Raw genomic sequence first — 14727 nt, 5'->3', positions numbered from 1 at the left:
CGTTCTCCCTTACGAAATCCGACACGCCATTTCATCGGTAAAGAAACAAACAGCACCCAGCCCAGACAAGATCAGACCTGAACACCTGAAGAACCTGCCGTCAGTAATTCCTAATATGAAGTAAATTTTGCTAGTTTGTTTTGAAGTTAAGGAATTGATATCTAAGTGTAAAAAGTTTTTAATGCTTTTTGCATGGAGTAACTTCCTCTTTCCCTCAAAAGGAGTTAAAGTTTAAAGGATTCTGGCAGAAGAGTTTCATCTAAAGCGCCACGAATAGCTAAAGCAACCCTTGGGAAAAGAAGATGGGTGGGCACTTCCTCTTCGCCCCCCAAGTTGTGTTGATCTTCTCCCAAACCCAGGTCAGTTCATCTGCTGGTACTTGAACCTGGGACTTGGATTTCTCCCTGCAAGCCCCCCAGGCGTCCTCTCAGACAAGCTGTGCTGGTCTTCTCCCCTAACTATCGGACAAGCTGTGCTGGTTTTCTCCCCATCCCAGTCTTTGCTCCCCCCACACACACCAGGTAGCCGTGGGGGTGTGGCCTTTTAGAAGTGGGTGTGGCCTCTGTAGAAGTGGGCGTGGCCTAATTTTATAAGGAAATCACTCAAGCGGACGCAGGTAGTTTAGCCATACCAAGGAACCTAGTCCCCAAACCTACACACCAACATGAAAAAACAAGGCAAATCAACACCACATGGGGAGGACAACGAAAAGAATCCAGAAGTCTCTGTTTATACTGCTCACCTAAAGGACTTCTCTGACAAGGAATTCAGATAAAAAGTCATAAAGATGTTGAATCAACTCAATGAAATAGTCAGACAGATAACCAGTAACGTGACAGAAAATAAAAAGACAAATTCCGGGAAGAAATGAGAGCAGAAATTTTATGAATAAAAGATTCCGTAGATGAAATGAAAAACTCAGTCTGTGCCTTCAACAGTAGAATAACCGCAGCTGAAGAGAGAATCAGTGAGCTGGAAGATCAGCTGCACCAAGCCAACAGGCAACAACACACAGTGGCAAGGGACCTCAAAATAGATCGACAGAAAATCAGAGTCCTAGGAGATGATTCTAAGAGGAAGAGCATTAGAATCATTGTAGTACCAGAAGTTCAGGGTAACAATCCCAATGAAAAAAAATACAGTTAAAAATCATTGCTGAAAAATTCCCAGAGCTCCACAATGCAGCCATTCAGGTTCAAGGAGCCCAAAGGCTGCCAGCTAAAAGAGACCCTAACAAAAACACTCCAAGATATATCATAGTTAGAACGATCGATGCTGCTAATAGAGATACAATACTGCAAGCAGCAGGGTCAAAGAAATAAATCACATGCAAAGGAGCACCCCTTAGAATCACAGCAGATCTAACAGAGGAAACCCTCCAAACCCGAAGACAATGGCGGTATACAGTAAAAAACTCACTGAAATGAATGCTTCACCAAGAATACTCTATCCAGCTAAACTCTCACTCAAAATCCAAGGAACGGTACACTATTTTCTAGATAAACAGCGGCTCGCGAACTTCATAGACTCAAAACCAAACCTAAAAGAAGGACTAAAGGGGCTAATATAGGACAAGACAAACCCTACAAGCACAACAGACCCTTACAGAAAGAAGACACAAAACCCCATAACAATAATCTCTCTCAACGTCAACGGTAAATTCACCAATTAAGACACACAGAGTGGTAAAATGGATTCAGAGACAGAAGCCAACATTCTGCTGCCTACAAAAAACTCATCTCAACACTCAGAGCAAACACAGACTCAAAGTGAAAGGATGAAAAACAATCCTGCAAGCAAACAGCTCCCTCAAAAAACCTGGGGTTGCCATACTAGTATCTGAAAACATTAATTTCACGTTGAAAAAGATGAGAAGGGACAGCGAAGGCTATTTTCTCTTCATCAAGGGATACGTACAACAGGAAGAAACCACACTGTTAAATGTATATGCACCTAGTGAGGAAACAGGTAAATATTTCAAACAACTGCTAACAGATCTTAAGGAGGACATTGCTAGCAACACAATAGTAGCTGGAGACTTCAACATCGACTTCTCACCTCTGGATAGATCAACAAGAACAAAACTCAGCAAAGAAACATTGGCTTTGAAAGAAGAAACAGAAGAGAAAGGTCTTATACAACTATGCAGGGCTTTACACCCCAGAAAGAGAGAATACACATTCTTCTCCAGTGAGCACAGAACATTTTCCAAAATAGACCATGTCCTAGGCCAAAAAACATACCTCAATGGAATCTGGAAAACATAAATAGTATCAACAATCTTTTCAAACCAGGATGCACTGAGAATAGAAGTGAATCACACACAGGCATGGAGAAACAAATCAAATACCTGGAAATTAGACAACTCAATGCTGAACAACGAGTGGATCAGGAAGGAAGTCAAGGACGAAATCAAAAGATACTTGGAAAAAATGAGAATGAAGAAACAAGCTACCAGAATTTCTGGGATGCAGTTAAATCTGTATTAAGGGGGAAATTTGTAGCTCTGCAAGCATATCTCAGGATGGAATTAAGGATTCACATAAACAACTTGACTTCACAGCTCAAGATCTTAGAAAAGGATCAATGGAAGGAGCCCAAATCAGGCAGAGGGAAAGAGATCATAAAACTTAGAGCAGAAATCAATGACATGGAAACCAAAGAAACAATCCGAAAGATCAATGAAACCAAGAGCTGGTTCTTCGAGAAAATAAATAAGAGAGATAAACCACTAGCAACACTCACACACTCACAAAGAAACAGATAAGGAGAACCCTAATAAATCGAATGAGGAATACAATGAGGATATTACAAGAGAAACCAAAGAAATTCAAAAGGTCATCAGAGACTACTTTGAAAGTCTGTGTGCCACAAAACAAGACAACCTAGGAGAAATGGATACATTCCCAGATTCCTATAATCTCCCAAAGCTGAATGAAGAAGATCTAGAGTACGCCAATAGACGTATTAACATCACGGAAATTGAAACTGTAACCAAAAGTCTTCCCAAAAACAATAGCCCAGGTCCAGATGGATTCACTAGCGAATTTTTCCAAACATTTAAAGAGGACCTATTGCCAGTACTTCTCAAGCTTTTCCAAGGAAATTGAAAAAGCAGAAACTCTCCCAAACAGTTTCTATAAAGCCCATATATCTCTAATACCAAAAGGAAACAAAGACACCACAAGAAAAGAAAACTACAGGCCGATATCCCTGATGAACATGGATGCGAAGATTCTCAACAAAATACTAGCAAATAGAATTCAACAGCTCATCAAAAAGATCATACACCATGACCAAGTGGGATTCATCCCGGGGATGCAAGGATGGTTTAACATTCGAAATTCATTCAACATAATCCATCATATCGACAAAAGAAAAGATAAAAATCATATGATCATATCAATAGATGCAGAGAAAGCATTTGACAAGATCCAGCACCCGTTTATGATGAAAACCCTCACCAAAATGGGGATAGAAGGAACTTTCCTCAATATAGTTAAAGCCATCTACCACAAGCCTACAGGAAGCATCATACTCAATGGGGAAAAGCTTAGAGCCTTCCCCCTAAGATCAGGGACGAGACTAGGATGCCCACTCTCTCCACTACTGTTCAATATCGTACTGTAAGTACTTGAAATAGCGATTAGGCAAGAAAAAGATATTAAGGGCATCCAGGTAGGAAAGAAAAATTCAAGCTGTCACTATTTGCAGATGATATGATACTATACTTAGAGAACCCTATAACCTCTACCAAGAAATTGCTAGAAACAATAGACTTGTATAGTAAAGTTACAGGCTACACAATCAATACCCAAAAGTCCATGGCTTTCCTATATGCAAATAGTGAGAGAAAAGAAAGTGACATGAAAAAAAACCAATCTCATTCACAATTGTGCCCCAGAAAACAAGTATCCAGGAATCAGCTTAATTATGAAAGTAAAGGACTTGTACAAAAAAAACTATAAAATGCTACTTCAGGAAATAAAAGAGGACATGAGGAAATGGAACGATATCCCCTGCTCATGGATTGGGAGAATTAACATTGTCCAAATGTCGATAATTCCCAAAGCATTGTACAAGTTCAATGCAATCCCTATAAGGATACCCATGACATTCTTCAAAGAAATAGAGCAAACACTCCTGAAATTTATATGGAACAATAAGCACCCACGAAAAGTTAAAGCAATTCTTGGGAAAAAGAAAATGGGAGGAATCAACCTCCCTAACTGCAAATTCTACTACAAAGCAGTAATACTTAAACAGCATGGTACTGAAACAAAGGCAAAGTCAGAGATCTTCGGAACAGGGTTTTATATACCGATATGCCCCTCAAATATATAACCAGCTGATCGTTGATAAGGGAGCAAGAAATATGAAGTGGAGCAAGGAAAGCCTCTATAACAATTTGTGCTGGCAAAACTGGACAGCTACATGCAAAAACTAGACTCATATATCTGCATAACACCATTTTAAAAAGTAAGATCAAAATGGATTAGAGAACTCAACATCAGACCGGAATCCATAAGGTACATTGAAGACAAAGTGGACAAAACCCTCCATGACATTGAAGCTAATGGTATCTTCAAAGATGTCACAACACTGGCCAAGCAAGTGAAAACAGAGATAGACAAATGGGACTATCATAAACTAAGAAGCTTCTGCACCTCAAAAGAAACAGTGACCAAAATACAAAGACAGTCTACAGACTGGGAAAGGATATTTGCCGAATACACATCCGACAAGGGGTTGATACCAAGGATATACAAAGTACTGGTTGAAATGCACAAGAAGAAAACATCCAACCCCATCAAAAATGGGGCGACTGGGGCTGGAGAGATAGCACAGCGTGTAGGCCGTTTCCCTGCACGTAGCCTACCTGGGTTCGATTCCCAGCATCCCATATGGTCCCCTGAGCACCGCCAGGAGTAACTTCTGTGTGCAGAGCCAGGAGTAACCCCTGTGCATCAACAAGTGTGACCCCAAAAGTAGAAAAAAAAGAGCAAAAATGGGGCGACGAAATGAACAGAAAATTTCTCAGAGAAGAAATCCGAATGGCTAAAAGGCATATGAGAAAATGCTCTACATCATTAATCATCAGGGAGATACAGATCAAAACAACAATGAGATATCATTTCATACCACACAGATGCCAGGGTAGCCCATAGCTTGCTCTGCATCCATCCATTCCCTTGTCAGGTACCCTGATTTTGGGGTGGTAGGAACTCAGGGCAACTGAGGCATAAGTTGAGAAAACAGATGCCCAGGAGTGAATAATATTTGGAGTCAATGAATTCCCAAATTACAATTGTCTAGCACTAACTGTCTTCCTGTGTCTGTACAAGAAGTTCATTGCTCTGAAGTAAACTCTGCAAAAAGACATAAGGGAAAGAGAAATGCTTAGGGGAAAATGGTGATTAGCTGGTTGGGGAACAGAGCACAGAGAAGATTTTAAAGATAAACATAGAGGAATGGGAGTGTCTCAGGAGCACTGTGACTGGATGCATCCAATAAACCCAAGCTCCCTGTGGCGAGGGAGAAATGACAAACCAATATGATCCTACAATACCAATAGCAGACAGATGTTTTTCTTTATCTTTATGACTTCTCCCATGTAAATCATATGAAATAGAGAAACTTTATTTATGTATCGTATTATGCTTAAGTAGAGTTGTTAGTAGCTACTTTGCCAGAGAGCAACTTAAGACAGAGAATTTAAATAACAGTCTTCCTTCCAAAAGCAATACTTGAGAAAAACTCAAGTAGTCATTTTTGAGCTAGAATCAGAAACCAGGGTAAGGTTGCCAACCTGCAATTCATCAATGAGATTGAGTCATATGTGAACCGTATGTAACTGATACGAATAGCACAAGCCAAAAGAAAACCTGAAGATTACAATGGTAATAATTGTAATGACCGCCAATGCCTATATTAATGTATGGTATCTTCCTTATAGCTTCTGCATTGCAGTGAACAAGGCACAGTTCTGGCAAGAAAGTCCCCATGCCCCCTTGCTCCCATGGCTAGGTTCCGTGACCTGGTAATACAAAAGGGACAGAGGGAGTACGGGAGGGGATAACATGCTTGTCTTGTACGCAGCCAATTCAGTTGTATCTCTGTCACTGCATACACTTTCTAAGCATTACAAGGGGTCACTCCAGAGTACAGAGCCAGGAAGAGCTCAAGATCATTGCCGGGTTTGATCCAAACTCCAACCTATCCCAGTCCCATTAAAGATGATGGGAAAACTTGAGCAAGTCTCTATGCCATCTCTGGGCTTCAGGTTTCTTTCTTCTCCAATAAAATGTTAATCATTCTCTTAGGACTTCTGGTTTTTAAATGTTTCCATTCTAGGAAATAATGTTTGAGTTCAAGAGGAGAGCAAGCTACAGGTAGAGCTAGGGGAAAAAGAAACTAGCTGTAAGCAAGAAATCCATGTACAAACATCACCGGAGTCTTCTAGAGCTCTGTTTTCACTTTGGGAGCACGGTGAAAATACACAAAGTGCCAAAATGTTCCAGCCCTTCGAACACCCAAATGCTTTGACTTTTGGTAACTCGGTCGACAGTTGGTATTAGAAATTTCTCTATAGCTAAAAGTCTAAGTTAATATTGTTCCTCTCAAATGTTGTAAGAGATTCTCAGTCTCACAGATTCTTTTTGTCACCCTCTTGTTCCTTACAGAAAATTTTCAAAATCCATCTGTATTGGGAACTGCACATTCTCTGCCGCTTCCCCTTCCCGTGGTGAATAATGCAGCTTCCCTACCAGGAAGTGTCTGCAACTACTCAAGAGTATCTGCTCCAGCTGGTAGTTCTGCTTGGTTCCTGCCCTCAGCCTCTGGCACCTCTTTCCAAACACCGATGGGTAGTGCCTATCTTTACCAACATTCTAGCACAATGATGCTGTCTGGAATGTCTGGCCAGAGCCACATATCCACTTCGGTTGCTTCCTACCCAAATGTTTTGGAATGGGATATTGCAGGAAGCGCTGTAAAGAAGTCTTCCATGGGAGACTTTACTCTGACTATCATTGACCAAGACACTGCTGTCTCTTCCATGTCTATGGCAGCTCGCTATGAGAAATCCTTAGATACCGACAACATAGTGTCTGTGTACCCATCCCTTTCTGCCAGTCTTGTGGAGAGGACACTATCTCAGGTTCCAAATCAGAGTCATAGCCTGTCACTTCCCTACCAAGAAGGAAGCCAGGTGTATTACTATCATCAGGAGACTCAGGGACCTCTCCTTTCTGGAGAACCTGGTACATGCCTGCAACCTTATGGCTCCATGACATTCACAGGGGTTAGGGGTTCTGCCCTCCAAACTTACAGCAACTTATCCCCAGAAATGGTCATGGTTCTAAAAAAAGGTCCAGCCCCCAAAGAACCGACCACCAGCCTCCACCTCTGGAATCTACTACTCTGTGTCTGCTCAACCTATCACAGAATCGGGTTACCAAGGTGAGCAAAATGGAGGTCTGCCATTCAAATGTTGGGGTCAAATCTGCATGGGAAACTGTCTAGAGAGAGGTGGCATTTGAGTTTAATAAATTGAGATTTTTAATTTATGAAACCTGAAGTTAAACTCAGTTTAAGTTTAAACTCCCCTCAATCATTTTACAGCACCTTATTTTCACACTCAACATAAGAGCTCCTAATGGAGATTGGAAGGTATGATAGTATGATGGCCGTTTAGGTTTCGTAAAGAAACCTTCAAGAGCTTAACAAGGAAGGCCACATTTTTTCCCCCTTTATTTTATTTTATTTTTTTAAAGTTGTAGATTTACAATTTTTGTGCTTTGGTTTCAATTATACAATGATCAGATACCCATCCCTCCACCAGTGCCCATTTTCCACCACCATGGATAATATCCCTCCCACCCCCATCCCCCCATCCCCCCTGTCTCTGTGGCAGGGCAATCCCCTGTGTTCTCTCTCTCCTTTTGGGTGTTGTGGTCTGCAAAAGAGGCATTGAGTGGCAAACATGTTCAGTCCATAGTCTACTTTCGACATGCATCTCCCCTCCTGGGAGGATCCTCCAAACATACTTTATTTGGTGCTCCCTTCTCTATCTGAACTGCCCTTTCCTCTAGGATACCTGGCTGGCCTCTAAGTTATGGAGTAATCCTCCTGGTGCTGATCTCAGCTATTCTTGGGTATTAATCTCATACTTTGTTACTTTATATCCCCCAGATGAATGCAATCTTTCTATGTCTATCCCTCTCTTTCTGACTCATTTCGCTTAGCATGATACTTTCCATATTGTACCACTTGTATGTAAATTTCATGACTTCATCTTTTCTAAGAGCTACATAGTACTCCATTGTGTAGATGTACCAAAGTTTCTTTAACCAGTCATCTGTTCTTGGGCATTCAGGTTTCTTCCAGTTTCTGGCTATTGTAAAGAGCGCTGCAATGAACAAACAAGTGCAGATGTCACTTCGACTATACATTTTTGCCTCTCTGGGATATATTCCCAGGAGTGGTATTGCTGGGTCAAATGGGAGCTCAATTTCTAATTTTTTGAGAATCGTCCATACTGTTTTCCAGAAGGGCTGAACCAGTGGACATTCCCACCAACAGTGAAGGAGTGTCTCTTTCTCGCCACATCCATGCCAGCATCGGTTGCTTTTGTTCTTTTGGATGTGGGCCAGTCTCTGAGGTGTGAGATGGTATCTCATTGTGGTTTTGATCTGCATCTCCCTGATGATTAATGATGTAGAGCATTTTCTCATGTGCTTTTTTGCCATTCGGATTTCTTCTTTGAGAAAGTTTCTGTTCATTTCATTGCCCCATTTTTGGATGGGGTTGGATGTTTTCTTCTTGTGGAGTTTAACAAGTATTCTGTATATCCTGGATATCAACCCCTTGTCAGATGTGTATTCGGTGAATATCCTTTCCCATTCTGTAGACTGTCTTTGTATTTTGGTCACTGTTTCTTTGGAGGTGCAGAAGCTTCTTAGTTTAAGATAGTCCCATTTATCTATCTCTGTTTTCACTTGCTCGGCCAGTGGCGTGGCATCTTTGAAGATACCATTAGCTTCAATGTCATGGAGGGTTTTGCCAACTTTATCTTCAATGTACCTTATGGTTTCTGGTCTGATGTTGAGGTCTTTAATCCATTTTGATCTTACTTTTGTACATGGTGTTAGGCAGAGTTCTGAGCCTATTTTTTTGCATGTAGGGAAGGCCACATTTTCATAGTTGATCAGTCCCCCAGTATTACCACAGTAAAATGAAACACCATTTCTTAAACTATAGTTTTAGTGATTTCTGAAGATATTTCAGAACTCTGATTGCGATGGTGGCACAGTAACTTTCCCATACTTTATTGTACAACGAGATTCTAATTACACCTTGTAATCAGATATCCTGTTCAAAGTTATCAAACCTAGAATCTCTATTTGAGCACAGATTTCATGATGAAGTGGTGCTTCATTCCTTCTCTTATTCCATGATATGAACTGTCCTTTTATTTATTTTCAAGAACGTGAAGAATTGACTATTTAATGCTAAGCTCTCTATAGCATTTTATAGTTTAAAAATCTCTAGGTTGAAAAATATCTTTAGTTTGGGAAGGGGCTGTAGCTACAGCACAGCAGGTAGGATTCTTGCCTTGCACGAGGCTGACCTGGGTTCAATTCTCAGCATCCCATATTGCCCACTGAGTACCGACAGAAGTGATTCCTGAGTGAAGAGCCTGGAGTAACCCCTAAGCATCGCCAGAGGTGACCCAAAGGGAAAAAATCTTTAGTTTGGAGGAGGTAGAAAGTGGGTAACCACCACAGTGCTCGGGGGTTATACCTGGCTCTGTGCTCAAGGATCACTGCTGAAACTGCTTGAGAAATCGTATGTGATACAGAGGATCAAACTGAGGTCATCAGTGTGCAGGGCAAGGGATTTACTGACTTCAATATCCCTCTGTCCCAAGTCACTTATTTTTAAGTGTGGCTGACACAAAACACTTTGAAACAAAGAAAGCCAAGAAAAATGGCACAACATGAACAACAGTGAGAACTACAACATGTAATCTTTGGGCACAGGGCCTTGTCAATGATCCTTAGAAGAGCCAGTAACAATGCCTTGCCCATTGCTGGTAGGTGAACAATGGTGGCACCACTAGTTGTGTGGAGGGAGAATCTCATTTACCAGAGACTGATTTATTCCTTGGTTCCTTTGTAGTGATGGATTCCCTGGGAATGAATACTTCCCTGGCATTGCGACCTTAGGGTCAGACATTTGATCTAAACAGAACATTCAGCATTGCACATGTCTTTCAGTAGCAGGATTCAAATATTTGAGAGTAACCCATCACCAGAGCTTAGGGATGTTCCCATAATAGCGCCAGCCCATAGTAATCTGGCTCTGCTTCCAGCTTGAACTGAGGAACAAAGAGATGAGAATTTGGATGAGATGAAAATTAACTTTCAATGTCTCTGGAGACCTACCAAATCCCAATAGAAAACCAAGATCCTCCACTGTGCCCTTTAGAAATCGCTGATATCCACCATCTCCTGGCCTGCATTGATCCTATCAGCCAAGAGCAACAGCCTGGTACTGAAACTACTTGTCAGGGAATGAACAGTCTACGTTTGGAGGACCCAGGGCCACTTGAAATGGGGATTGAATCTGGCAGTAGTTTTGCACACATCACGACACTGGTGGAAGATATACATCTTCCCCAGCTCTTTGATTGCTGAAATGACCTAGACCAATGCAAATATCTGCAGTTAATGAACACCACGGACACCATCACTCTGAATCAGGTGCAAGAAAATTCAAGTGGCACTAAGGGTAACTCCCATACAACCCAGAAGAACAAAGGTGAGGCCTCTGAGCCTCTTGAGGGAAAACTCAAGGCCAAAATCCAGCTAAAAGACCCAGAATGCTTGGTAGGGGGAGCAGCGATTATTTGTAATGCTGCAGTCAGTGAGAGGTGTCCAGTGACCATGGCAAAACATAACAGCAAACCTCAGAAAGCTGCATCAAGCAGGATCAGTGAGACAAAGAACCATAGGCAGGAGAAGACAAAAAGGGCCAGAGAAAACTCTAATAATGCTGAGGAGAGGAAGCCAACAGGGAACAAGGTCTAGGCAGAAGAGAAGCCGACCTTTGCCAAGATGAAACGCAAAAAAAGTCAACCTGAGCTTTGCCAAGAGGCCTTTCAAAAGCCCCACAGCTGCCTAGGCATGCACATGCTGGAGTCTGTGCAAGTGTTTCACGCTCTTGGGAAGAAGAGTGATCCAAAGCCTGGATTCTCTTCCTCCTGGATCTTGAGTAGCTCAAAGAAGCCCAGCGATTTCCAGCAATCCTCAGCTGTCAAACCTTGGCCAGGTGCTACACAGAATGGAAAAGGCCTTGAGAAAACTCAGGTCCAAGTGCAGAAACCAAGTAACAATCCTGAAAAATGTTCGTCTCCATCCCTGTATGACCTGCCACCTCCTGGGAAGGTCAAATTGGTACCTCTGCCTTTTCCAACCATAGAGAAGCCGCAAGCTCGGCCTGTTCCTCGAAGACCACGGTCTATGGCCTCACATCGTCCTGCTGCAGCTTACCCTGCCAGGCCTGGCTCAACCAACTCAGATCCGCCAACTGCCACTAATTCATCCCTGCCAACCACTGCATCTTTGCCTGGTCCTGCCAAACAAGCTCAGCCCATTTCGACCAATCCATCTCGTCCAGGTTTGTTGAACCATACTAGCTGACTTATGCCTCATCCCGGACCTTCTAGGCCTGCTCTCTACAAGACAATAGCTAGCACTTCTTTCCAGCAGGAGCCCCTTCACTCTCTGTGAACAAGCGCCAGTCTCCACCCAAACGTCAGAATCAGTTTCTCCTCCAAGACTTCCGTTTTCAACGGATTCCATGGAGAATGCCCAATGTTCCCGAGCCAGTAATGTCAAGGCCCATCACAAGTGAGCAGAGACCAGAGCGTGTGGCTGTGAAAAGGAAGGCTCAGCAGGAGCGTGAGAATGCTGCCAAATACACCTCTTTAGGGAAAGTGCAGTTTTATATCGAGAGAGAAAAAGAGATGGACATCTCTCTATATCATGGCTATGTAATGTGAGTAGCTGGAATGGTTGATGCCACTTTAGATACTAGATGGTTGCCCTAGACAAACACTTGAAATGCCATACACATTTTATGTATTCTGATTTATTTTTCACAAATTGAAGAGATGCATTATAGTTCATTGGTTTGTAAACAAAGTACTGAATTTTGAGAAGCTGTCAACTGTGGTTGTTATTTGTACTGGCTGGGGGTTGAAGGATGGCATGAGATAGAATGGCAAGTTAGAGAGAGAATGAAGGGGAAACAGGTAAGACTCTGAGAAAGAGAAACTTGGTCCAGGGTTATAAAGTCCAGTAAAAGGAGAAATTTCTTGGGCCTAATGAAGAGTGGGGGAGGGTCAGAGCAATAGTATAGCTGCTAAGGCATTTGCCCTGCAAGAATCCACGTTCAATTCTTGCAATCCTATATGGTCCCCAGAGTCCCACCAGATTTGAAACTTGAGTGCACATATGCTTCCACTCTCGGTCTCCTCCAAAGAAGAATGGGAGAAAAGCAAGGTCTGGGGGTTGGGTTAAAAGAATAAATTTGGCATAGGCTGAGGAAGTCAGAGAAGTCTAAGATGACCAGAAGATATCTAAAAGTTCTCTCATGGAGGCTGTTTTTATGTCTTATGGCCACCTTTGGAAAATAAATAAATTTGAAACACATCTCCAAAGGTTTGGGTGGTCTATCCATAAATGATACCTGGGAGATGCAAACACATATACTGGGGAATGAACTTACCCGATGACGTGATCAACGCCCTCTTAACAGGGACCAAGCCAAGAGAAAAGTTGTAGCATGAAGCCCGAAGATCAGCTCCTGGGAAATGTAAACATAAATCACAGTGTACTCAGGCCCACTGTTCAGCACCCCTAGTTGCACCGTTTCACTTATTCCCAACAATATTCAGAGTCTGTATCACGGTGACACCCTGCTAGCGAGTTTCAACATTGAGGTCCATTGCCTATGTAAGTTCTTTTACCTTGCCATCTCCCCAAGGTGGCCAAGCCGGCTTTCAGGCTATGACATACGGACATTCCTGGCAGGAACAGCTGCAATTATATTAGCTTGAGAGGCTGCTCTGTGGTCTTCCACGGTCCCTGGTGCCTGTAGCCTGCTCGAAACATCACTGTCAACTGAAGCTCACACAAGAACCATCGTTATAAATGGCGTTGCGGCTGGGTCGTGGGCAGTACCAGACTAGGGCATGCGCACTAGGTTACCACTCCAAAGCGGTTGGTACCGGTTTTCCTTGAGCCTGGAAGGTGGTGGAGGGAAGAGATGGTCCTAGGAGAGTTATGGGTAATGGATGGATGGGTAGGAAACCAGGAAGGGCAGGCAACCGGACAGCTCGTGACCAGCATGGGATAGTTGGTGGATGTTTTTAAATACATTAAAATGTTTTTCGTAGATGAGAGGCAAAACAAAAATATGAAAATAAAATAGGTTCCAAATAACAGGTTCCATAGAAGACCGAGAGAGCTGAAAGGGCTGACATTCCTTCTGGAGCTTTTATCTGGAACTGAGCAGGAAGCCTCGTCCCTCTCAGCTCCACGTGGTTTGATCCCAAAACAATCCCAAAAGTTATACATGCAAACACCAAAGAAACCGAAAACAAGCTGCAGAACATTGAGAGTAGTGACATCATTTTTCATTTGCTGGGCTTTGGGAAGGGGTTTGAAGTGAAGTGTTTTAAGTATTTCTTAAAGGGGAAAATAGTAACAGCACTTTGGCCAGCATAGGGATTAGGGGCCCAAAACGGGAGTGTAGTAATGACCTCATCTACCTACAAAGAACAAGGTAAGTTATACTATGTTTGTCATTTAGTGTTTACAAAGAAAAAACTTGGTCACAGCCTGACAGATATCCCCAATTTTCCTACTAACTTGTAGGAAATGAGTGAAGAGAGAGAACTTGGACATTTTTCAAACATTAATCTGCATAAAGATTTTTTGATTGGATCCACCATTTGAGACTAACTTCAGTGGCATTTGGTATACTTGCTAGTTTTGCAACTATTACCATTATTTTATCCATACCATTTTCATCATTGCCAAAAAAAAGACTCTTGACTATAGCAGGCAACATTCATCTTTTTATTTTTATGAATTTGCTTTCTCTGAACAATTCATATACAAGTATCCTAAATTATGTGACCTTTGACACTTCCTTTGTCAAAACCTGATGCTGTAGTGTGTGCTATAGTGTGTTAGTATTTCATATGACTAATATTCTGTTGTATGGATCTACCATATTGGAGAGGTTTTCACACTCCCTGAATGCACAGAACCCTGGATGTCTCATACATAGGCTAAAAGAAAGATTGACTGTGGATGGAGACATAGTACACACGGTAGAATGCTGCCTTGAATGCAATAGACCTGGATTGGCTCCCTGGCACCCAATTTGGTCCCCCGAGCCCTGCCAGGAGTGATCCATGAGCGCAAAGCCAAGAGGAAGCTCAGAGCACCATCAGGTGTGGCTCTAACATAAAAATTAAAATCATTCATGCTCACACACAAATACATTCCAGTTCATGTGTTTTTAGACGCTAACAACATCATGCAGTCTCCTTCCCCCCCCGCCTGGCTATTCCTCGCCGGGGCCCCTTGGAGGGGAGCAGGTTGATCTTTCCTCCCCGCCCTGAACAGGGCCCTGGCAGCCGAAGACCTC

The 14727-nt window shown here is 42.5% G+C and overlaps 1 pseudogene; it reads left to right on the top strand.

Annotated features, from left to right (window-relative positions):
- Positions 1 to 12067, top strand: part of LOC130034897 (uncharacterized protein C2orf78-like) — a 30490-nt pseudogene extending 18423 nt beyond the window's left edge.
- Positions 12068 to 14727: the final 2660 nt, after the last annotated feature.

The sequence above is a fragment of the Sorex fumeus genome, unplaced genomic scaffold (assembly GCF_029834395.1).
Source record: "Sorex fumeus unplaced genomic scaffold, SorFum_2.1 ptg000006l, whole genome shotgun sequence".
NCBI classification, from domain to species: domain Eukaryota; kingdom Metazoa; phylum Chordata; class Mammalia; order Eulipotyphla; family Soricidae; genus Sorex; species Sorex fumeus.
Note: the sequence above shows the minus strand (reverse complement) of the source record. Positions and strands in the feature narration are given on the sequence as shown.